This window comes from Zingiber officinale, chromosome 6A, assembly GCF_018446385.1.
Source record: "Zingiber officinale cultivar Zhangliang chromosome 6A, Zo_v1.1, whole genome shotgun sequence".
NCBI classification, from domain to species: domain Eukaryota; kingdom Viridiplantae; phylum Streptophyta; class Magnoliopsida; order Zingiberales; family Zingiberaceae; genus Zingiber; species Zingiber officinale.
Window position 1 is genome coordinate 97670169 of NC_055997.1, and position 27016 is coordinate 97697184.

Genomic DNA, 27016 nt, shown 5'->3' on the forward strand with positions numbered 1-27016 from the left:
GTAATTTTTAAGTCAAATCAAGTTTGGAATTAGGCCAAAATTGACTACAATCTCTATTGGATTCATCTTCCCACCTATATTATAATTTGAATCGACACAGACGACCGGAGGCTGCTAGTGATAGGCGAACTATATGACACCTAGCAAGGGTTGCCTGCCACCGTTAACGGCATTTGATCGTCTGTCTCGATTCAAACTATAATCTGAATGAAAAGATGAATTTAAGAAAAATCATAGTTAATTTTAACTAGATTTCAACCCTAATAAATTAGGGATGGGACAAGAACGAAAATTAGGATTACGAACTAGAGGAGTTCCTCCAAATTAATCGCAGTCATCTTGATTGTGATTGACAAGGAAAGAAATAAGGGGTCACAATTGTATTTTACTTTTCGCAATAAAAACATTAAATTCGATCCTGAAAGTCTCCCTCTTCGGTCCCATGCCTGCACGACCACGAAAAGAAGGGATGGACCTTTTCCCACTGCATGCATATCAAATTATATATAATAAGCTTTTGATGCAGCATGTAGCTTGTTGTTAAGCAGCTCGATCGGCTTTCTCCTTCTTCTTCTTCTTCTTCACAGCCAACTTCCAAGGTTAACAATGGCGTTCACCTTCACGGTTCTGTATTGTTTACTGCTCTGTGCGTCGCTGGAGAGAGCAGCGGCTCAAACTCAACCTAAGACAGATCCTGCTGAAGGTATATGTGTCTGCGTTAAATCTCATATTGCACGACACTGACTTTGCGAGTCCCCATGGCCGGCCTCCACGAGGCCCCGTCTCGCGAGAAGCCGTTTAGTTTTTTTTTAATAATTTGTTTTAAGCCGTACGTTGAATTTGTTTTTTTTTTTTTCAATTTTTATTTTTTTTTCTTGTTTTAATTGTTAATTTTTTTTTTTCAATGATTAATTCTTTTTCCTTCTAAGTTTTTGCACCTTCCTCTCCCTATTTTAAAATTTTTAATTCATTTTATTCTTAAACACGCCAAAATTTAATTTTTTTATTATTTTCCTTCAAGAAAAAATCGATTAATATAAAGTAAATTAAATTAAATTAAATTTAAATCTATTTAATCCTATTATTAGACCTAGATTTTAATTAATCATAATTTTAAATTATTATTTTAGTCTAATAAGTAAGTATTTATAATAATTAAATAGTTTTTTATCGAACCACATAGTTAAGTTTCTTAAATACCCAATTTACAGACCCCACAGGTCATCCGAGTTGGTATGTGGTGGGATGCTTACCACATGAGGTCGCGAGGTCAAAACTCAGGGTAGTCGGGGCGTAAATCCCCGGTCCCTGTGCAACTCACCCCACCTGCCACATGCTGGCTCAAGATGCTGTGATTTACTTCCCTCGTGATCGCCTTGGGTCGGGTGCGACGGGGGCGCTGGGGGCGAGCGATTTCGCCTTATGCTCATTTTACCCTTCTCATTTACACTAGTAGTAGTTGTAGTAGTTGTCGGACCAGTGTATTATTTTTAAAAATAAATAGTTGTTTTAAGACCTATTCATATTTAAAAAATATAAAATAAATTATTTATTTCAATATATTGTGTATTTTTTTTTATCAAAATCGATTGATGAATTTAGAGTTCGTAATAATATGATACCACATCTTATGTGTTCCTCTAGTTTTCTAATTATATTCATATTCTTAAACATCAATTTAGTCTAATATATTAAGATTAATGATTTTTTTAATACAAATTAGATTTTTTTTTGAACACATTCATATTTTAAAAATTAATACTTTCAATATATTGTGTGAAATTAATATTTAAGGATATGAATATAATCAGGAGACCTAGACGAACATATATGACTTGATTTTATACAATTCTAAGCTCTATAGGTCTATAAGTTTTTTTTTTTTTTTGTCAAAATCGACTTATGGATCTAGAGAGCTTGGAATTGTATGCATTCAGGTCCTATGTGCTTGTCTACTTTTTTTGATTATATCTATACCTTCAAATATCAATTTGACATAATATATTGAGAAATTACAGTAGTTAACTGCTATATTGTAGTAATCACGTATAAATAAGCGGGATAAAATGAATATAGGATATATGATTTGGTTATTTTTAAAAAATGATAAATTTAGTTAACCTCATCGATTATATCTAAGGTGATTGACTTGACCCCACAGAATTTCGCACTGGTCACTACGGTAAGTTGGGAAGCGTGCGTGGTGGACAGTCCAGAAATCTAACATCCTTTAGTTATACGTCCCATTTGGAAAAAAAAATTCTTATAAATACATCATAGTTAAGGATCAAATTGTGGATGCCTAGATAATAATATAAATATTTTATCATGATACTATAGCCTGGCATGATTTAGGTATTTAGGAACTTAATTAGTGGTTTCAGTAAAAAAAAAAATTAATAATTAAATATTATATATCAAAATGATAATAATAAATTTAGCCTAAATTTAATTTTGAAATCCTCATGAATTGACGTACTAAATAAGTCAATTCATATATATATATAAATATATATATATATATATATATATATATATATGTGTGGATAGTTCTCCAATACATATATATTAGATTAATTTACTACAGTAGTAAAATATTTCACTAGTTGTTTGACTTGTATAAAAGACCGCTTGATAAATGTCCCGTAATTTAATGAGAAGGAAGAATAACGGAAAAATAAAGTTTGGAAATGGAAAAGAAATCAATATTTTCATCGAAAAAATGTCTTTCGTTAATGAATTTATTTATATATTTTTAATGAATTGTTGAATTAATAGGGGAAGTTGGGAGGATGGAGGAGATGCATGATTTTGCCACCATTTAATTTATCCAATTTTAGCGATGAAGTAGTTTATTCAACAACTTTAGTCTCGGTATCCGAATCCACCACTCACTTGTAAACGCACTGATCAGATGTCGAAAATGGATCGGAACGAAGGTGCGAAAGATTCTGGTTTTAATCCTCTTTGCCCTTTTCTTTTACTGGGTTCGAGTAGCTTCGTTCGTCTCTGAAATGGAAGTCGTTTGAGCTCCTTTCTCAACGGTTTAATCTCTCTATTTCTTGAAGATCTTTACATCAACCTTCACTCGATATTTCATATTTATATCCTGTGCCATGGTAAGAAAGATCAGAATTCTGTACAGTTCGGTAAAAGAGTTGTATATTTTAATGGCTCGGAGTGCCATTGACCTAATTAAGAAGTATTGCTCTTATATGGTAACAAGATGAAAATGCCTAGTTTTACCATAGCTAACTTGAGTTTATTGAAATGCTTGTAGTTGTGGCGTTGAACTCAATTCTAGGGAGATGGAGTCTGAAGGCATCGTCAAAATGGAATTTTAGTGGTGAACCGTGCAGTGGTGCTGCTGTCGATGAAACTAGCATAGATAATGATGACTTCAACCCAGGAATCAAATGCGACTGCGGTTTCAGCAACAACACCTGCCATATCACTAAGCTGTATGATAAAATAGTGTGAATTTAGAGCTATTTCTTACTTTAGAGTTTCTATTACTCTTCTTCATGGTTTGGCAATTTTACGTCATCTCGTGTCACACATGCTGATTTTCCTATCCAAAGAAAGGGAAAAGAAATCACATACAAGCATGCTTGGAGTATTAAATTATTGCTACTCCTCTACCTTTTTTGAGGAATTAATCACCAAGATTGTGTCGGGAATTTATGGTTCTTATGGTAAAGCTATTTCCTGTTAGAAATATGATGGACATAGTAATGCTTCAGTTTTTGTTGAAGAACTAGAAAATCAATGTGACTGATGACATTTATGAGCGCTCAACTTGTATGTCTAAATTACTAGTTTTGCTTAATTCTATCTTAATCCCATTTCATTCATATAGAAATCATAAACATTATACTTATTATGTTTGGATTAGCCCTATATGTACCAACATTTTCAATCATTAGGGTTGAATGGCGCATGATTCATTGCAATATATTTAATTTTAGCATCACTTATTGTCATGAATGGCCTACTAATGATGTAGTATAGTTTTAAATCACAAGTTTGGCATCACCACACTTAATCACATTTAACATGCACGAATAGTGTTTGAACCATTGCTAAACAGGAGCAAGAACCTCATACATGTGTTCCTTTTTTTTTTTTTGAGAATTTTTTCCTTTTCCTATAAATATGTGTAAATTTTATTCATGTTGCTTTCAGAAAGGTATTTTCCTTGGATGTGACCGGAACTATTCCGCTAGAGCTGCAGAATCTACCCTACCTCACTAATCTGTAAGATAGTTTATGTTCTTGATCCTGTAATTTAATTTTCACTTGTCTTTGAAAATAAATGGTTTCCAACTCTCTACATATCATATATTGTCATGCTATGCCTGAGGTTGATCCATTGAATAGTTGTCTTCAGTTGGCTCACTCGATCTAAAGCAACATCAAAATGAGAACTTAACTATACAATATACCCCAATCAAGATAACCAAAACCAACCATGATTAGTTAGCATGATCAACTCGATAACCAAGCTAGAATTGAAGGTAACACATGGAATATGAGTACAAATGTGGAAAGCATATAAAGAGAAGCATGAATAATTATCCACAGTCTATCATGGCAATACTATAGAAATTGCTTGATTATGGCAAATATATCTATTGCAGAAATTTAGGGAAGAACTGCCTCACTGGTCCTCTGCCTGCATTTTTTGGGAATTTTACTGGGATGGAATACTTGTAAGACTTTTTCACTTAATAGATGATCTAATTTTATTTTTCATTATCACTGTCTTCTAATCAGTTCATATGATCATCGTTAGAACTGTAGGGGTTAATGACTTGTCAGGGCCAATACCAAAGGAACTTGGGAACCTTCAGAAGTTAAACTCTCTGTAAATATATTTTTTAACTTGTTCCTGAGAGTTTTCTTCCTTTTTTTTTCATTTCTGGCATAAAGTTTCTGAAATAAATGATCACATCCTAATGCACATGATTAGTAATATAATGATCATTAAATTTGCACCTTCCAAGTTTCTAAAGGAAAAGGAAAAAAAAAAACTTTTGCAGGGGTTTGGGAAACAACAATTTCACTGGTTCTATTCCCGCAGAATTTGGGAATCTGACCAACCTAAACAAATTGTCAGTTTTTCTTGCCTCTTGAATTCCCAATCACAATTACCTTACTGCATAATTGATACATGCTGAACTCCTTTGTTCTACCGATCTATAGGTTTGTGGATAGTGCTGGACTTAGCGGTGAGCTACCTCCAACTCTGTCCAATCTCAAAATCATGACGACATTGTAAGTTCAACTAAAGTCTAACTTGGCTATATTATAGTTTAGTCCAACATGGAATCTCATTCTTTCTTCAGGCGGGTTTCAGACAATAGTTTCATGGGAAGAATACCTGATTACATAGGGGGATGGAGCAACCTAATCAGCTTGTAAGATTCAGTACTTTCATTCTAGAATCTCAACCCATAGTTCCAACTACTTAGAAAAACTATACATGCATCAAACCCTGCTATTCAACTTCTATTTAAGGATATGTTCTTTTTTTTTTCATGATAAGTATTAGTTTCAGAATGGACTTTATAACTAAAGCATGTTTCTTATGATGATGTCAGCTTTTTGTCATAATTTAGCTTTCAAAGTTGTCAAAATGAATATCAAGATTGGGATCAAATAGAAAAGAATCTCAAGTGTTATGCTATATTGGATTGATTAGATCATCGAAGCTGTATGAAAAATTTAAAAATATAAGAAAATTGTTTTCTATACATGACAACCAAAGATATTTGAAAACTTATGAATAATGAATGTCATATTTCATTAAATACCATATTATTAGCAATACACAATATAAGTAATAAATAAAATAAAAGTTTAATAAAATTCTGCATTAACATACAATATATTATCACAACAACAATCATAATGATATTTGATTATCCATACATATGTTATTTAGGTTATAAATGAGTAATTAAATCATATTTAATAATGTTAATTTAATTTCAATAGGTCAAAATAAATAAGAAAGCATATTCATTAATGTATAAATACTAATTAATATTAGATTATTAATATATTATTTATAAAAGAAGATGGAGGGTTGTATTAGATCTAGATAACTTATGCAAGTTGTCAACCCAACGTTAATCTTAACCATAAGATAAATGGCCGGATAAGAAACATGTCTTTAACCCAATTATTGAGATTCCTAACTTGTTTTAGTTAGTTTGGCTTTGAGAAGAGGGTTCTGCAATAACTGACATATGTTAATTAAAATATTTTCATTATGTAACTGTAACATGTACATCTCTATTCTATGTTCATTGTCACTAAAACAGCAGTTTGATATGTGATCATTTTTCATAGACAATTCTGATACTGGTTTTACTATTTTTCTTGATAGGCGCCTACAAGGTAACTCCTTTGAAGGTCCAATTCCTGCAACATTTTCTAACCTCACCCAAATGACTGAACTGTAAGTTGTTTTATATAATGAATCAAAAGTGAGATTCTTTTCTTGGCGCAAACTAAATTCAGTTTCTCAAGTGCTATGAATGTGTTAGATTTCTCTAATCTATGATTTTGTGGCAAACCCTCATTGAGTATAATATTTCAGATTCACACAAAGCATCATATTTCTAAAGATCCAGAACTATAAATTCTTAATTGATTAAGAAAATATTGAACTTTCTTATGCAGAAGAATAGGAGAGATAATAAATGGGAGCTCTTCTTTGGAATTTATTAGTAACTTGACATCTTTGAGCACTTTGTAAGTTAACCTGGTTAAATTTGTTTTCTTGTTTAGCTTAGGCTTCATGTCCCATATAACGTCATAATTATTTTTGTAGAGTGTTAAGAAACTGCAAGATTTCTGATTCTATTCCACAAGACTTCTCACGATACACAAGTTTAAAGGACCTGTAAGCTTCTTATGCCTTGTATATGAGCTGTCAATCTGTGTAATGTTCCCTGATGTTCTAGACTTCTAGTAGTGGATCTCAGCATTTTATTTAATGTCCATCTTGTCAATGATTTCACCATTCATAACTATTTGCTTCTGCAGAGATTTGAGTTTCAACAATATAACAGGCCAAGTTCCTCAATCTCTCTTCAGTTTAAGTTCACTTCAATACTTGTGAGAAATGCTCAATTAGTCCTTCACACTTAATTTAACATTTTTTTTTGGTCTGGATTGATCACTTTTTGAACTTAAAATCTTTACTCATCTACTTTTTAATCAGATTCCTTGGCAACAACAGCCTATCTGGTAACCTACCAGCGGAAAAGAGTAATTCACTAATGAACATGTATGTTTCTTGTTGCTTATGGCTTCAAACCTAGGTTTAAATTTCCATCTAGTTTAATTTCCTTATATGTATTCATCTGATTCTTATTATGTAGATTTATGTGTTTCTTTGCAGTGACCTATCATACAATTATTTATCAGGAAGCTTTCCCTCTTGGGTTAATCAACAGAATCTAGAATTGTATGTGGTACACATGAATCTTCTTTGATCCTATAAAAGCCAGTTAATTCTAGCATTATTTCTGAAAATATTATCAATTAGAGCATCTGCTAACTCATTATCTTCAAGTACTCTTGAACTTTAGTCAGACTAAAACGTTTTCATCATAACAGTTTAGTTAGCTTCTTTGTGTTTCTTCATCCCTTTTTTCTCTTAATCTCGGGTATCCAGGAACTTGGTGGCAAACAACTTTGTTATTGACGCTTCCAACAGCAGGTACTTCCTTAATACAAAAAAATTATCCCAAGTGTTGTGTTTTTTTTGTGTGTAATGTCTTTTTGTTTTTAAATCATTTTTCTTATGTTTGGTGATCTAAGCAGCCAATTGCCTTTGGGGTTAAAATGCCTTCAGCGTGATATCCCATGCAATCGTGGTTCTCCAAACTGTGAGAAACTACAACTTTGTTCACTAATAATTATGTGTTAACTCCTCTTGATAGAAACTTATTCAAACATTCATATTGATTCAGCATTATCTTTAAAATAATTTCAGATTATTCCTTTGGTATATTATGTGGAGGTAGTAGTCCGGTTAAATCTTCTGATGACACTGTGTATGAGACAGACAATGCAAATCTCTCAAGTGCATCATATTATGTGACAGACCCAATTAAATGGGGTATTAGCAGTGTTGGAAATTTTCTAGATGCTGCCAATGCTAATTATATAATTAATCTCGCAACTGTATTCGAGAATACTTTAGACCCAGATCTATTTCACAATGCAAGAATGTCTGCATCTTCACTGAGATATTATGGTTTCGGTCTTCAGAATGGAAATTACTCCATAAGGCTTCAATTCTCTGAGTTTATCATCCTTGAAAGTACTTGGAAAAGTTTGGGTAGAAGGGTTTTTGATATCTATATTCAGGTATGACTTTTGAAACTGAATTTTTAGCAATCTACTTTATTGAAATGATTTTCATTACAAAATTTAAAACATAAACTACTAAAGTCGAGAACAAACAACGCATCACATGCTTGCATCAAAACTAACTCTGACTTTGCAATAATTTTTGACTGATCTTGTACAGTGTGTATGATTTTCTAATTTAACTATAAATTTTTAAATATTTTAACATTATGTTTCCAAGGAGACTGCAAAAAGGTCAAATAACGGGTTGTAGTAGTAAGAAATGTTTCTATTGTTTCCACATTAACCATGCTTTCAATGTGAAGAACATACGATCATTGAACTGTTGCAACTTGCATGAAGTTACTAGTTCTTTATGTTCTTTTTCTGTATATCTTTAGGGTGAACGTAGAGAGAAGGACTTTGATATAAGAAAAGAGGCCGGTGGGAGATCCTTTAGTGCTGTTGTTAAGGAATACATTTCTCCGGTAACAAACAATTTTCTTGAAATCCATTTCTTTTGGGCTGGGAAGGGTACTTGCTGCACACCGTATAGAGGATATTATGGCCCTTCCATCTCTGCTATTAGTGTATACCCTCATGGTAGTCACGCAAAGTAGATTTTCACTTTCTTATTTGATATGGCTAACTCCTAATATTTAGAATGACTGCAGATTTTACACCCAATGTATCAAACAAACCACTGACAGCAAGCCCTGAAAATGGTCATAAGCATAAGAGTTTAATTGCTGGTGTTTTGGCTGGTGTTACGGTTGTAGTGTTCTTAGCTGTATGTGCAACCTTTATGTTAATTCAACGACAGAAAAGGATAAATGAACAATCTAAAGGTACTTGTCAGCATATTAATCACTCATATAGCCATATCTTAATTAACATCTTATATCTCTTTGCAAAATGTTAAACAGTATTAAAAGAACTAGATGTGAAACCTTACACCTTTAGTTATGCTGAACTGAGGGCTGCAACCGAAGACTTCAATCCGGCCAACATATTAGGAGAAGGAGGTTTTGGTCCAGTGTTTAAGGTAAGTATATATATTGTTCAGTGTATAACAAGTTTGCTTCTTTGCATCATCTGAATTGACACAATTACATAATTTGGATGGTTAACAAATTTTGTAAGAGCTTTGTGCATTTAAATTATTACCTAAATTAAAGAAGGAATTCATATTGGTCAATAATTTAATGGTGAAGTGAAAATTGTCATTTACTGTATTTTTATACTAAGTTACCAATCCTTTATCCATACAACAATAAGTTGGACCAATAGAAGCAAATTGGCTAACATGCAGGGCACACTGAGCAATGGAAGAAAAGTAGCTATTAAGAAACTCTCGACCACATCTTACCAAGGAAAGGACCAGTTCTTGACAGAGATTGCAACCATATCTGCTGTGCAGCACCGAAACCTTGTAAAATTGCACGGCTGCTGTGTCGATGAAGAAAACCGGATTTTGGTGTATGAGTACCTAGAAAACCGTAGCCTTGATCAAGTAATTTTTGGTATGTTGTTATAGATGCTTAATAGATCATGGAAGGACACTTACATGTATGCTGTGGAGTAAATGATTTTGTTGTTTCTGAGTGCAGGGAAGAGAGATTTACATCTTGATTGGCCAAAGCGTTTTAATATATTATTGGGTGTAGCAAAAGGTTTAGCTTATCTCCATGAGGAATCAAGTGTTCGTATTGTGCATAGAGATGTCAAGGCTAGTAATATTCTACTCGATGCTGATCTTAACCCGAAAATCTCAGACTTCGGTCTAGCTAAGCTCTACGACGACAAGATTTCTCACATTAGCACAAAGGTTGTTGGTACAATGTAAGTGCTACTTCATCTGGTATCGATTTCACTATAACTAATATTTGCTAATTATTGATATTGATTATGCTAAGTGGCTATTTGGCACCGGAGTATGCCCTGAGAGGGCATCTTACAGAGAAAGCTGATGTCTTTGCTTTCGGAGTTCTAGCATTGGAGGTTGTTAGCGGAAGGCCCAACTCTGATCGACTTGATCACGAGACAGTTTACCTTCTTGAATGGGTAAGTACGTATAACACATGCTAATTATGGTGATATAACTAAATCCCAACATTTTAGATCTGATTAATTGTATTAATTTACTTGAGTTCTTTGAAATGAATTAAGGCTGTAGCCTTTTTAAAAGGAAATCTCAGCTGAGACCAAATTCCTGTCTTAATTAGGTCTGGAATCTACTCGAGAACAATAAAAAAATAGAGGTGGTGGATCAAAGCCTAACATCATTTGACGAGGAAGAGGTCAACCGGGTCATTGGAGTAGCTCTACTTTGTACCCAAGCATCACCAGCGCATCGACCACCGATGTCGAGGGTCATGGCTATGCTTGTAGGGGATCTAGAAATCATGGATGTGACTGAGAGGCCTTCTTATTTGCTCCTGTGGCAATGCAGGGATGTGAGCAGCAGCAGCTCTGTAACAGCTGAGAATTCTGATGCTTCATACCGAAGACATGTACAAGTGCGACCTAGCTTTCCAGTTTGGAGCACTGACAGTGTGGAAACCAGAATTTTGTCTGTTGAATCGATTGGAAACAGTAGCATCGATGAGGGAAGGTGAACTTGAACTTGATCGCCATGGCTGAAACTTCTGTTAATGCAAGGTTGGACTCAGTTATACTGAACTCATGATCGGATCGACTGAATTTCAAATTTGTATGGTTTGCTAAAATATTTGGAAGTTGAATTTCTAAATTGTATGATTTGCTCAAGTTTGTAGAATGAATTACATGTTGGAAATCATTACTATCGATTCCAACTTACATGTAGAGATTAAATTAGTTAGAAAAATGTCTTTAAAAATTGGTATAAATATTGTATTGCATCAAAGGTAAAATAATTGAGTTTACAAATTATTTTTCCTAATATTTTCTTAATATTTTCTGAATTTGAGAATGTTGAAAGCAAGAAAGTACAGCCAACAAAGCTTGTTGCGGTCAACCTTCATTTACCATATTTTTCATGGTTTAATTTCAAGTCTATGCTTCGTGGATCTACACTTTCTCCCGCACTACTGATTGATCATGATTTGACAACACAGAATTCACAAAGAATACGACGAACAAATATTATTTTAGTTGGGCAATTGATCTAGAGATGCCTCGGTCCAGTACAATTACAAGCCATTCACATTAGTTTTTCCCAAAATAATTGCCGTTGTTTTCTTGGTTAAAATTCTCTAGAAAATAACTTTGTAAACAATGTTTTCATCGATTTTAAAGTCGTGAGTTCATTTGCAACAAGAGAATTTTAAAAAGAAAAATAATATGCTCAAAGAAAAGTTCAAGGATAGACACATAAAATGATGATGCCTACAAAAAGTGAAATGATGGGTCGTGACTTTATGTGTCTATCTTTAAATTTTTTATTAAGTTTTTTTTCCTTGAGTATATCATTATTCTTTTAAAAAACCTTTGTAAAATTTTATGTGAGTTCATTTCCAACTGAAGAATTTTCATGTAAATTATATATGCTAGTATTATCAGTAATCATATGTGATTTATTTTCTCAGTGTTAATCTAAAAATAGATTTATAGAGACGTTGACAATGAATCAATTTTTACCACATGTATTAGTACTAATCAAACAAAAAAAACTCAAAGAGGAGAGGAGGAGATCTAAAATTCATTAAATCTAACTTTTTTTGAGTAGTATTCAATCGAAATCAAATTTCTTACATGGAAGAATGTGTTTATATTATGTCATCAATGCCCAAGTATAAGGTCTTTTGACGATTTATGGAGGTTTATAATATGAAATCAACTTTCACATGAGTACAAAATAAATAAGGGTTTAAATGCGTGCACATATTATAACTTAAATAAGAAATAAAATAATTAAAGAGAAAGTTAAAATTAAATTAGGCAAAGAAAATTTGATTAGGAATAATAAAATATATTTAAAATATACATAATAATAATATGGTAGAGAATCAAATAATTAGAAAATTGTTTAATTTTATTATAACGGAAGGATGAAATAAAAATGACGAAAACTTTTGATAAAAAATTTTCCCCCTATTTACTTTATTAAAAAAAAAATAAATTTCACGGAATTTCATGATAAATTTTTTTAACCATCGTATTATTATGTTTGATCATTTTCTACTAGCGGTGCATTCAAATTTCACTACTGCAATCAGTGCACGATAGCCCAATTTAAATTATAATCTAATGGAAAAATGAATGAGAAATCATAACTAATTAATTTCATTATGAACAGATCCATAAAAAGTGACCAAGGATCCGGTCTCACCCTACGCCGCCACAGCCAACAACCCTCCGACGACCGGCGCGAGGAGACATCGCGCAGTAGCCCCTAGTAACTTTTTTCCCACTTAAAGTCTGTTGATTGAGAAGTTCCCCGAAACAGCAGTCATATGACGACTCTGAGTGACAAGGAAAGAAGTGGTTGGATTCACTTGCGTTTTACTTATTCAGAAAATTACGACTCCCTTCTGAAATCAAATGCTTTAGTTGACTGGACAAGGAGACTCACCAACTCACCCCGCACAATCCTGTCTCTGAATAAAAAACTAAGAAAGTCTGTGAGCCTCGTTCCAACACGGAAGCTTCATTTTGGCGGACGAACAGTTGATGATTAATTATAATGCTAGTTTTCTTTCAATAAAAACATTATATTCGATTCTGAAAGTATGTCTTTCTCGTAATTTATTTTTTTCCGTATTAGGTCCGGACGGATTGACGGGGCGCTGAGGACACGAAAGTCTGTCTTCCTTTTGGTCCCACGAAAAGAAGGGATGGACCTTATCCCACTGCATATCAAATTATAATAACCCAACTTGTCGTTAAGCAGCTCGATCGGCTTTCTTCTTCTTCTTCACAGCCAACTTCCGAGGTTAACAATGGCGTTCTCCTTCACGGTCCTGTACTGTTTGCTGCTCTGTGCGTCGCTGGGGAGAGCAGCGGCCCAAACTCAGCCTAAGACAGATCCTGCTGAAGGTATCTATATACATGTGTGTCTTCTCAGCTAAATCAATATTTTTATCAAAAAAAATGTCTTTTTTTAATGACTTTATTTATTTATTTTAATGAATTGTTGAATTAATAGCGTCGTGGATCGAAGGGCAACAATATAATTGTCCCATTTTAGTGATGAAGTAGTTTATTCAAAAACATTAGTCTCGGTATCCGAATCCACCACGCTCGTAAACACACTCGGATGTGGAATGGGTTTCGAGTAGATTCTGGTTTTGATCCTCTTTGCTCTTTTCCTTCACTGGGTTCGAGTAGATCCGTTCGTCTCTGGAATGGATTTCGTTCAAACTCCTTTCTCAACGGTGTAATCTCCTCTCTATTTCTTCAAGGTCTTTACATTATCCTTCACTCGATATTTCATATTTATGTCCTGTGGCTCTGTGCTATGGTAAGAATTCTTTGCAGTTTAGTAAAAATGTTGTATATTTTAAGAAGTATGGCTCTTATATGGTAACACGATGAAAATACCTAATTTTACCATAGCTAACTTGAGTTTATTGAAATGCTGCTAGTTGTGGCGTTGAACTCAATTCTAGGGAGATGGAATCTGAAGGCATCGTCAAAATGGAATTTTAGTGGCGAACCGTGCAGTGGTGCTGCAGTGGATGAAACTAGCATAGATAATGCCGACTTCAACCCAGGAATCAAATGCGACTGCGGTTTCAGCAACAACACCTGCCATATCACTAAGCTGTACGATAAAATAATGTGAATTTAGAGATATTTCTTAGTTTAGAGTTTCTATTACTCTTCTTTATGGGTATTTGATTTACCAGTCGTTTACCAAATCATTGCCAATTTTATGTCATCTTGTGTCACAAATGCTGATTTTCCTATCCAAAGAAAGGGGAAAGAAATCACATACAAGCATGCAACAATCACGTGTCGGTAATTTATGGTTCTTATGGTAAATCTATTTTCTGTTTGAAATATGATTGACATAGTAATGCTTCAGTTTTTGTTGAAGAACTGGAAAATCAATGTGACTGATTGAGCATTCAACTTGTATGTCTCAATTACTAGTTTTGCTTAATTCTATCTTAATCCCATTTCATTCATATAGAAATCATAAGCATTATACTTATTATGTTTGGATCAGCCCTATATGTACCAACATTTTCAATCACTAGGGTTGAATGGCGCATGATTCATTGCAATATATTTAATTTTAGCATCACTTATTGTCATGAATGGCCTACTAATGATGTAGTGTAGTTTTAAATCACAAGTTTTGGCATCACCACACTTAATCACATTTAGCATGCACGAATAGTGTTTGAACCATTGCTAAACAGGAGCAAGAACCTCATACACATGTTCCTTTCTTTTTTTTGAGAATTTTTTCCTTTTCCTATAAATATGTGTAAATTTTATTCATGTTGCTTTCAGAAAGGTATTTTCCTTGGATGTGACCGGAACTATTCCGCTAGAGCTGCAGAATCTACCCTACCTCACTAATCTGTAAGATAGTTTATGTTCTTGATCGTGTAATTTAATTTTTCACTTGTCTTTGAAGATAAACGGTTTCCAACTCTCTACATATCATATATTGTCATGCTATGCCTGAGGTTGATCCATTGAATAGTTGTCTTCAGTTGGTTCACACTATCTAAAGTAACATCAAAATGAGAACTTAACTATACAATATACCTTAATCGAGAAACCAAAACCAAGCATGATTATTTAGCATGAACAACTAGATAACCAAGCTAGAACTGAAGGTAACACAAGGAATATGAGTACAAATGTGGAAAGCATATAAAGAGAAGCATGAATAATTATCCAGAGTCTATCTATCATGGCAATACTACGGAAATTGTTTGATTATGGCAAATATATCTATTGCAGAAATTTAGGGGAGAACTACCTCACTGGTCCTCTGCCTGCATTTTTTGGGAATTTTACTGGAATGGAATACTTGTAAGATTTTTTTCACTTTATAAATGGTCTAATTTTATTTTTCAGTATCACTGTCATCTAATCAGTTCATATGACCATCATCAGAACTGTAGGGGTTAATGCCTTGTCAGGGCCAATACCGAAGGAACTTGGGAACCTTCAGAAGTCAATCTCTCTGTAAATATTTTTTTTAACTTTTCCCTGAGAGATTGTTTTCTTCCCTGTTTTTCATTTCTGGCATAAAGTTTCTGAAATAAATGATCACATCCTAAAGTACATGATTAATAATATAATGATCATTAAATTTACACCTTCTGTCAAGTTTCTAAAGGAAAAGGTAAAAATACTTTTGCAGGGGTTTGGGAAACAATAACTTCACTGGTTCTATTCCTGCAGAATTTGGGAATTTGACCAACCTAAAACAATTGTCAGTTTTTCTTGCCTCTTGAATTTCCAATCTCAATTACCTTACAGCATAATTGATACATGCTGAACTCCTTTGTTCTACTGATGGATAGGTATGTGGATAGTGCTGGACTTAGCGGTGAACTACCTCCAACTCTGTCCGATCTTAAAACCTTGATGATAATGTAAGTTCAACTAATGTCTAACCTGGCCATATTATAGTTTAGTCCAACATGGAATCTCATTCTTTCTTCAGGCGGGCTTCAGACAATAGTTTCACAGGAAGAATACCTGACTACATAGGGGGATGGAGCAACCTAATCAGCTTGTAAGATTCAGTACTTCATTCTGGAATCTCTCAAGCCATGAGTTCCAACTATTTAGAAAAACTATACATGCATCAAATCTTGCTATTCAACTTCTATTTCATGATAAATATTAGTTTCAGAATGGACTTTATAACTAAAGCATGTTTCTTCAGATGATGCCATCTTTTTATCATAATTTAGATTTCAAAGTTGTCAAAATGAATATCAAGATCGGGATTAAATAGTAAAGAATCTCAAGTATTATGTTATATTGGATTGATTAGATCATCAGAAGTTGTATGAAACATTTTAACATATAAGAACATTATTTTCTATGCAAGATAACTAAGGATATTTGAAAACTTATGAAGGATGCATATCATATTTCATTAAATACCATTATTATTAGCAATACACAATTTAAGTAATAAATAAAATAAAAGGTTAATAAAATTCTACATAGCGGACAATATATTATCATAACAACAATCATAATGATATTTGATTATCAATACACACCTTATGTTTATTAGATTATTAATGAGTAATTAAATCATATTTAATAATGTTAATTTAATTTAAAAAGGTCAAAATAAATAATAAAAGTATATTCATTAATGTATAAATACTAATTAATATTATATTATTAATATATTATTTATAAAAGAAGATGGAGGGTTGCATTAGATCATGATAACCTATGTAAATTGTCAACCCAAATGTTAATCTTAACCACCAGATAAATGGCAGGATAAGAATCATGTCTTTAATCCCATTATTGAGTTTCCTAACTTGTTTCAATTAGTTTAGCCTTAAGAAGAGGATTCTGCAACAACAACAGATGTTAATTAAATATTTTCATTATGTAACATGTACATCTCTATTCTATGTTCATTGTCCCTTAAACTGCAATTTGGTATGTGATCATGTTTCATAGACAATTCGAATACTAGTTTTACTATTTTTCTTCATAGGCGCCTCCAAGGTAACTCCTTTGAAGGTCCACTTCCTGCAACATTTTCTAACCTCACCCAAATGACTGAACTGTAAGTTGTTTTCTATAATGAATCAAGTGAGATTCTTTTCTTGGTGCAAACTAAATTCAGTTCCTCAAGTGCTATGAATGTGTTAGATTACTCTAATTATTGCGTATAATGTTTCAGATTCACACAAAGCATCATATTTCTAAAGATCCAGAACTATAAATTCTTAATTGATTAAGAAAATATTGAACTTTCTTATGCAGAAGAATAGGAGAGATAATAAATGGGAGCTCTTCTTTGGAATTTATTAGTAACTTGACATCTTTGAGCACTTTGTAAGTTAACCTGGTTAAATTTGTTTTCTTGTTTAGCTTAGGCTTTATGTCCCATATAACATCCTAATTATTTTTGTAGAGTGTTAAGAAATTGCAAGATTTCTGATTCTATTCCACAAGACTTCTCACGATACACAAGTTTAAAGGATCTGTAAGCTTCTTATGCCTTGTATATGAGTTGTCAATTTGTGTAATATTCACTGATGTTTTAGACTTCTAGTAGTGGATCTCAGCATTTTATTTAATTTCCATCTGGCCAATGATTTCACCATTCATAACTATTTGCTTCTGCAGAGATTTGAGTTTCAACAATATAACAGGCCAGGTTCCTCAATCTCTCTTCAGTTTAAGTTCACTTCAATACTTGTGAGAAATGCTCAATTAGTCCTTCACACTTAATTTACCATATTTTTCTGGTTTGGATTGATTGCTTTTTGAACTTAAAGTCTTTACTCATCTACTCCTTAATCAGATTCCTTGGCAACAACAGCCTATCTGGTAACCTACCAGCGGAAAAGAGTAATTCATTAATGAACATGTATGTTTCTTGTTGCTTATGGCTTCAAACCTAGGTTTAAATTTCCATCTAGTTTAATTTCCTTATATGTATTCATCTGATTCTTATTATGTAGACTTTTGTGTTTCTTTGCAGTGACCTATCATACAATTATTTATCAGGAAGCTTCCCCTCTTGGGTTAATCAACATAATCTAGAATTGTATGTGGTACACAAGAATCTTCTTTGATCCTATAAAAATCAGTTAATTCTAGCATTGTTTATGGAAATATTATCAATTAGAGCATCTGGTAACTCATTGTCTTCAAGTACTCTTGAGCTTTAGTCAGACTAAAATGTTTTCATCATAACAGTTTAGTTAGCTTCTTTATGTGTTTTCATCACTTTTTTCTCTTAATCTTGGGTATCCAGGAACTTGGTGGCAAACAACTTTGTTATTGACGCTTCCAACAGCAGGTACTTCCTTAATACAAAAAAATTATCCCAAGTGTTGTGTTTTTTTTGTGTGTAATGTCTTTTTGTTTTTAAATCATTTTTCTTATGTTTGGTGATCTAAGCAGCCAATTGCCTTTGGGGTTAAAATGCCTTCAGCGTGATATCCCATGCAATCGTGGTTCTCCAAACCGTGAGAAACTACAACTTTGTTCACTAATAATTATGTGTTAACTCCTCTTGATAGAAACTTATTCAAACATTCATATTGATTCAGCATTATCTTTAAAATAATTTCAGATTATTCCTTTGGTATATTATGTGGAGGTAGTAGTCCGGTTAAATCTTCTGATGACACTGTGTATGAGACCGACAATGCAAATCTCTCAAGTGCATCATACTATGTGACAGACACAGTTAAATGGGGTATCAGCAGTGTTGGAAATTTTTTAGATGCTGCCAATGCTAATTATATAATTAACCTTGCAACTGTATTCGAGAATACTCTAGACCCAGATCTATTTCACAATGCTAGAATGTCTCCATCTTCACTGCGATATTATGGTTTCGGTCTTCAAAATGGAAATTACTCCATCAAGCTTCAATTCTCAGAGTTTATGATCCTTGGACCAACTACTTGGAAAAGTTTGGGTAGAAGGGTTTTCGATATCTATATTCAGGTATGACTTTTGAAACTGAATTTGCAGCAATCTACTATATTGAAATGATTTGCATTACAAATAAAAAAAAATATAGTAAAGTCGAGAACAAATAACGCATCACATGCCTGAGTCAAAACTAACTCTGATGTTGCAACAATGTTTGACTGATCTTGTACAATGCGTATGATTTTCTAATTTAACTATAAATTTTTAGATATTTTAACATTATGTTTCCCAAGAGACTTCAAAAAAGTCAAATAACAGCTTGCAGGAGTAAGAAAAGTTTCTATTCTTTCCACATTAACCAGAGAATGCTTTAAATGATTTCTAAGAAGAACATACAATCATTGAACTGTTACAATTTGCCTGAAGTTACTGATTCTATATGTTCCTTTCCTGTATATCTTGACTGTTATAGGGTGATCTTAGAGAAAAGGACTTTGATATAAGAAAGGAAGCTGGTGGGAGATCTTTTAGAGCTGTTGTTAAGGAATACATTTCTCCAGTAACAAACAATTTTCTTGAAATCCATTTCTTTTGGGCTGGAAAGGGTACTTGCTGCACACCGTATAGAGGATATTATGGCCCTTCCATCTCTGCTATCAGTGTATACCCTCATGGTAGTCACGCAAAACAGAATTTCACTTTCTTATTTGATATGGCTAACTCCTAATATTTAGAACGATTGCAGATTTTACACCCACTGTATCAAACATACCATATACAGCAAGCCCTGAAAATGGTCCTAAGCGTAAGGGTTTAATTGCTGGTGTTTTGGCTGGTGTTGCTGTTGTAGTGTTCTTAGCTATATGTGCAACCTTTATGTTAATTCAAAGACATAAAAGGATAAATGAACAATCTAAAGGTACTTGTCAGCATATAAATCACTCATACCATAGTTGAATTAACATTTTAGATCTCTTTGCAAAATGTTCTGCAGTATTAAAAGGACTAGATGTGAAACCTTACACCTTTAGTTATGCTGAACTGAGGGCTGCAACCGAAGACTTCAATCCTGCCAATATATTGGGAGAAGGAGGTTTTGGCCCAGTGTTTAAGGTAAGTATATTTTGTTCAGTGTCTTCTCTGCATCATCTGTCTTGATTCAATTACATAATTTGGATGACTAACAATTTTTTTAAGAGCATTGTGCATTTAAGTTATTACCTAAATTAAAGAAGGAATTAGTATTGGTCAATAATTTAATGGTGAAGTGAAGATTGTTATTTGCTGTATTTTTACAACTAAGTTACCAATCCTTTATCCATACAATAATAAGTTGGATTTATTGAAGCAAATAGGCTAACATGCAGGGCACACTGAGCAATGGAAGAAAAGTAGCCGTTAAGAAACTCTCAGCAACGTCTTACCAAGGAAAGGCCCAATTCTTGACAGAGATTGCAGTTATATCTGCTGTGCAACATCGAAACCTTGTAAAATTGCACGGCTGCTGTGTCGATGAAGAAAACCGGATTTTGGTGTATGAGTACCTAGAAAACTGTAGCCTTGATCAAATAATTTTTGGTATGTTGCGATTGATGCTTAATAAATCATGGAAGGATAGTTACATGTATGAATGAGTTTGAGTCCTGACTGTGGAGTAAATGATTTTGCAGGGAAGAGAGATTTACACCTTGATTGGCCAAAGCGTTTCAATATATTATTGGGTGTAGCAAAAGGTTTAACTTATCTCCACGAGGAATCAAGTGTTCGTATTGTGCATAGAGATGTCAAAGCTAGTAATATTCTTCTTGATGCTGATCTTAACCCTAAAATCTCAGACTTCGGTCTAGCTAAGCTCTATGATGACAAGATTTCTCACATTAGCACAAAGGTTGCTGGTACAATGTAAGTGCTAGTGTGCTACTTCACCTGGTATTGATTTTACACTATAAACTAATATTTGCTAATTACTGATATTGATTATGTTAAGTGGCTATCTGGCACCGGAGTATGCCCTGAGAGGGCATCTTACCGAGAAAGCTGATGTCTTTGCTTTTGGAGTGCTGGCATTGGAGGTTGTTAGCGGAAGGCCCAACTCTGATCGACTTGATCAAGAGACAATTTACCTTCTTGAATGGGTATGTATAACTAAATCTCAACATTTTAGATCTGATTAATATTGTATTAACTTATTCCTTGAAATGAATTAAGGGTCTAGCGTTTTTTAAGAAAATCTCAGCTGACCAAATTCCTGTCTTAGGCCTGGAATCTACATGAGAACAATCAAAAAATAGAGGCGGTGGATCGAAGCCTAACATCATTTGACGAGGAAGAGGTCAACCGGGTCATTGGAGTAGCTCTACTTTGTACCCAAGCATTACCAGCGCATCGACCACCGATGTCGCGGGTCGTGGCTATGCTTGTAGGGGATCTAGAAATCATGGATGTGACCGAGAGGCCTTCTTATTTGCTCCTGTGGCAAAGTAGGGATGTGAGCAGCAGCTCTATAACCCCCGGGAATTCTGATGCTTCGTACCGAAAACATGGAACAGAGCGATCTAGCTCTAGCTTTCCAGTTTGGAGTACTGACAGTGTGGAAACCAGAATTTTGTCTGCCGAATCGATTGGAAACACTAGCATCGATGAGGGAAGGTGAACTTGATCGCTATGGCTCAGACTTTTGTTAATCCAAGGTTCGATTCTGTTATACTGAATTCATGATCGTATCAATTGAATTTCTAAGTTGTATGGTTTGCTAAATTTCTAATTTGTATGATTTGTTCAAGTTTGTAGAGTGAATTATATTACATGTTTGAGTTCATGACCACCAATTCCAACATACATACATGTACTAGAGATTAAATTAGTTAGAAAATCTCTTTTAAAATTGAAAATTGATATAAATATTGTGTTGCATTATAGGTAAGGGAAAAAAATGGAAAAAATAGTTGAGTTTACAATTTTTTTCCTAAATATTTTCTGAAATTTGAGATTGGTCGATCTACGCTTTGTCCCGCACTACTGATTGGTCATGATTTGATAACACAACTAGCGATGAGGACCATTATTTTTGATCAATAATTCACAAAGAATCTTTGCTCCAAAAGAGTGGCTTTGACTTTAGACACATCCTTTCTTCTGCTTTCGGTGCTGGGTGGATGGAAGTCAACGGTCAACTCCACTCAATTCGGCTACATAAATCTGGGAAACAACGAGCCTAATTCAATCAGTGAAGGAAAGAAGAGGGCGAGGAGTAGTGCAACTCATGGGGAGGAGGAAGGAGGATGGAGTGCCAAAAGGCTATGTGCCGATGATCGTCGGAAAAGAAAAAGAGGAGAGATTTTTGGTGCCCACTAAACTCTTAAAAGATCCGTTTTTCGCAGCGTTGCTGAAAATGGCTGAGCAAGAGTTTGGGTACGCGCAGCCAGGAGTTCTTCGCATCCCGTGTGATCCTGAACAATTCAGATCAGTGGTCGATGCCGCAACTAAGAAGGCCAAATCGTAGCATTTCATTTTCTTTCTCAATGCTTGTCCGATGCTAGGATCTTTGATCAAATCAAATTTTCATAAATTTATGAGTAATTACTAATTAGAGAAGATTTTGTACACGAGTTAACGGTTAAAGTTATACAGATATTTGTATATGCACTCGAGAAAAATGAAAGTGTCTATTTCTTCCATACATGTTTTCAAATATTATGCAATTTACATATAGTTCAATTATATCACCCGCCTTGTTTCTTCGCTTTGCTTCATCTAGCCGAAACTTAAAGACGCGATGAAATATAATTTTCGTAAAACTATACAACTAAAACCGATCCAAACTTGACCCGGTCTGAGATCGTGCCATGCTAATTGGGATTCCAACACATTGAAACCTTTACAAACAATTTAATGATGAGTTCTTTATTATCAATCCTAACCAAGTCAAACTTGACCTGATCTAAGTATAAGTCTAGTGGTCCCAAATAGTGTAAATTAAAGCTTGAGACTCTAATTGATCGAAACCTTTACCGATAATTTAATGATGAATTCATTATTATTATTTCTTGACTGTGTCTTTAGGTCACGTCTGCTTGCGGTCTGATATGGACTCACACTAGTAGATTTTCGAGGACTGTGATCAGGACGCAAGTCATTCGGATTAACCTTTTTCCCAATATAATTACCAATGTAATTTTTTTTTTCTTAGATGGCTACACCTTTGATCAAAATTCTCTAAGAATACCTTTGTAGACACAGTTTTCATCAATTTTAATTAAAGTCATAAGTTTATCTGCATCTGAGGAGCTTAGACGAGTAGTTAATGTTGAAATAGTGATATATGTTTCATCCCACATTGAAAAGAATGAAGATGTTTGATAGACTTATTAAAAGATGTGCATCAAGTGTGTTGTATTTAATTGGTAACCTTGGTAACCAAGTGGAGCATATTTATATATATATATCAAAGATGGGCACTTGGGGTGCCCACATACGGAATGAATTTAATTTTGAATTTTTTTGATGAACAGATGTGACAGTTAACGTGTCCGCTCATGAATAGGTGTCTTCACAACCTTTCTCAAAGGTTGCATTGTTCACTATATATACATCCTTTTAACATCTTCTCGGTAATTACTTTTTATTCTCTAATTTGTCTTGGGAGAATCTATAGAATTACTGTCTATAGACTCTACATTGTTTTGAGTATCCTTGAGAGAATTTGTCGCTAAAACCCGACAGCAATATAGTGGGGGCAAAATTTCCTTAAGAAAAATGATTCACGCTCCAAACAAGGTTCCATCTTCATACTGCTTTCAACACTTAATTAATAGCTTTAATTTATATATATATCACCTTTTAATTTTGTCTTAGATAAGGAGATCAGAAAAGAAAATTGAATATGTATCACGTCACTATGCCCGATCGATCGACGACTTAGGATGACATGATCTATTAGATTTTTAAAGTGATCTATATTATTTATTTAATAATTTAAAATTTTAATCTTTTATAAGATAGTAGATTATATTCATCATCAATATAATTAATTAACTACTTAACTACTGCTTAAAAATTTAACTCTTTTAACTTACGTTAAGACTTTTTTATTTCAATTATCAACATAATTGGTTTAACCTTTAAAATATCCATTTTGGAAAAGAAAAAATATTGGAAATTTTTTTTGAGAAATTTTGTTTGTTAACCGCCAAATCACTTAAAATATCACACATCCAAAGTAATCACATTCCAGTTTATATCACTATTTGTTAATACGGTGGAAATTCATTATTTAAGTTAAATAGAATTAAATAATATAATCTTAAATAGTGATGTAGCATCAACTTAACATGACTTTTTAAACTTCAAACGATCATAACTCTTGACACAGAATTCGGAATCAAACTCTATCAAATCTATGCAGAATTTGAAAATTTACATTTATTATTAGTGTCTATAAGAATCATAGTTAGTCTATAATAGTATCCAGTTTTATTAATTTTAATTTCTATCAAGAATTTTTTTTTTATGAAAAGATCTCTTTTCTTTTTTCTATAAGATTAAAATTAAAGTACATATATTAAATTTTTTTTCTTAATTATATGGTCTAAAATTTATATAAACATACTTATAATGGGATGGAATCAAACTCTTTTATATATAGGTGATATCCTGCGGGACTTCATTTCCGCGCTTGTGCGCGACTGCAGAAAATGAAAGTCGACGTGACTTATTTTATTTCCTTCTTTTCCTTAGCCATTACGTGGCTTTATTTGATGTTTCTTTTATTTGACTTATACAATGCTTTGCTTTTTCACAAAACGTCGCGCACAACTCTCTTCGGCAAGGAAAAACGACGAAGCTAGGGCACGCCATCCTCGCCGCGAAGCTGTTCTCTCGGCCGCGAAGCTTCGCCGCGAAGCTGTTCTCTCGCCCGCAAAGCTTCGTAGCGAAGCTAGGGTAGCTTGGCGACGCTCTCTGTGCTCATCAACTCTCACAGCGACGAAGCGAAGCTCTACATTCTCGCCCCGACGCTCGCCGCATCCTCTCACAGCGAAGCTTTCCCTCCCTGTGCGGTGTCCTCTTCCCTCGACGGTGAAGCTTCGTAGCGAAGCTAGGGTAGCGAGGCGACTGCAGCAAAGTTTCTCCTTCATTGTTCCGGCTCACCGTCATTTCCTCTCCAGGCATATAGGGTTTTCTATCGACTTCTAGCCCTAGTTTCGCCCCTCTATGTGAGACTCCTATACCTCATTTCTATTTGCAATTCATTTTTCTTGACATGTATCTAAAGGATCACACTGTTTCAATTTTCATGCGACTTTAGAAGATCCATTTTTCTTACCCATTCCTAAATGAAATGATACAAAGCTTAATATTAAAATTTATGTTTTTGTTTAGCAACTTGACAGCTAATCACCATGGCAGATAATTAATAGTAAGATTCAAGATGAGTTTGGGCAATCCGGTGGTTAACAACTGATTTTGGTTAACGATTCAATTGAGATTTTTAGCTACTTATAATTGAGGAAATGTGCAATTTTATAATATTTCTTTTTCTTTACTAAGAGTCCTTACATCAATTTGTATTCGTTATATAAAAAGTCACATATGCTTTTCTAGCAACTGATTGTGTTTTTTTTTTTGTCTTATTATTATCTTTGTGTTTTTGTTCGGGTTGCATGCATGAGCTTGAAGTATCACTCTTACAATATTTTTTCTGGCTATTTGATAATGATATGCAGAATTTCATTTCATCTACATCTGAAATTTCTTAGCAATGGGTGAAAATCATAGTGAAGATCAGCTATACATTCCTCAAGTTGCAGATGATCGAAAGCCAAAAAATGGGATGAAATTCTCATCAATAGATGAGGCCTTTTTATTCTATAACCAATATGCACGCGAATCCGGATTTAGTGCCAGGATAAATAGTAGCAAGAAAAATAAGATAACAAATGAGGTTGTGTGGAAAACATTTGTATGCTTTAAAGAAGGTCATACGGATGATCAACGGAATAAACAAGCAAAGGGTGATCAACGGACAAGGGAAAGAACACGTGGTGAAGTTAAAACTGGTTGTAAGTCAAAGATTTCACTTGTCAAGAAACAAACTGGATCTGCATGGGTTGTCACTAATTTCACAGAAGGTCATAATCATCCACTTTCGACTCCTTCAAAGGTGCATTTGCTACGCTCACATCGTACTGTTTCAGCAGCAAAAAAAGCATTGACTCAACGGTTTTCAGAAGCCAATGTGCCAACTTGCCAACAAATGCGATTATTAGAGATAAAATATGGAGGGCCCGAGCAAGTAGGATGTACAGAAAGAGATATTAGAAATTTTGAGAAAGAGCTAAGGGATGAACAAAAAGGTATCGATGCTGAAACACTAATCGAGCTATTTGCATCTGAGAAAGAGAAAAATCCAGCTTTTTTCTTTGAATACCAGACTGATTCAGATAACAGATTCAGTAGATGTTTTTGGGCTGATCATATATCAAGAACGGCATATAGTGTATTCGGTGATGTGGTTGTATTTGATACAACATATAACACCAACAAATATGGGTTGATTTTTGCACCATTTGTAGGAGTGAATCATCATCACCAGACAATTATTTTTGGTTGTGGCTTTATAAGTGATGAGAAGACTGAATCTTTTGTATGGCTGTTTAACAAGTTCATAGAAGCCATGCCTAAAGGTGCACCAAATGTGATTATCACTGATCAGGATCCTGCTATGACAAAAGTCATTGCCCAAGTTTTCCCTCAAACAGTGCACCGATATTGTCTGTGGCACATACTGAACAAATTTCCAGAAAAATTGCATCCTTTGACTTTTCGTGACTACTATCAAAGTATAAATAATGTTATTAGAAATTCTACAACGCCTGATGAATTTGAGAATTCATGGGAAGAGGTTATCAAGTGTGCTAATTTAGAGAAAAATGATTGGTTATCTTTGATGTATCAATTGCGACATAAGTGGGTGCCAGCTTATATTAGTCATGTATTTTGTGCTGGAATGTCAAGTAGTCAGAGATCTGAAGGCTCTCATGCTTTTTTCAAGAGATATGTCTCAAATAAAAACTCATTGATGGACTTTATCACCCGTTTCAATAGG

General features: G+C 33.9%; 1 pseudogene; it reads left to right on the forward strand.

Moving 5' to 3' along the window:
* Positions 1-576: 576 nt before the first annotated feature.
* On the forward strand, positions 577-22591 carry LOC121995077 (annotated as a pseudogene).
* Positions 22592-27016: the final 4425 nt, after the last annotated feature.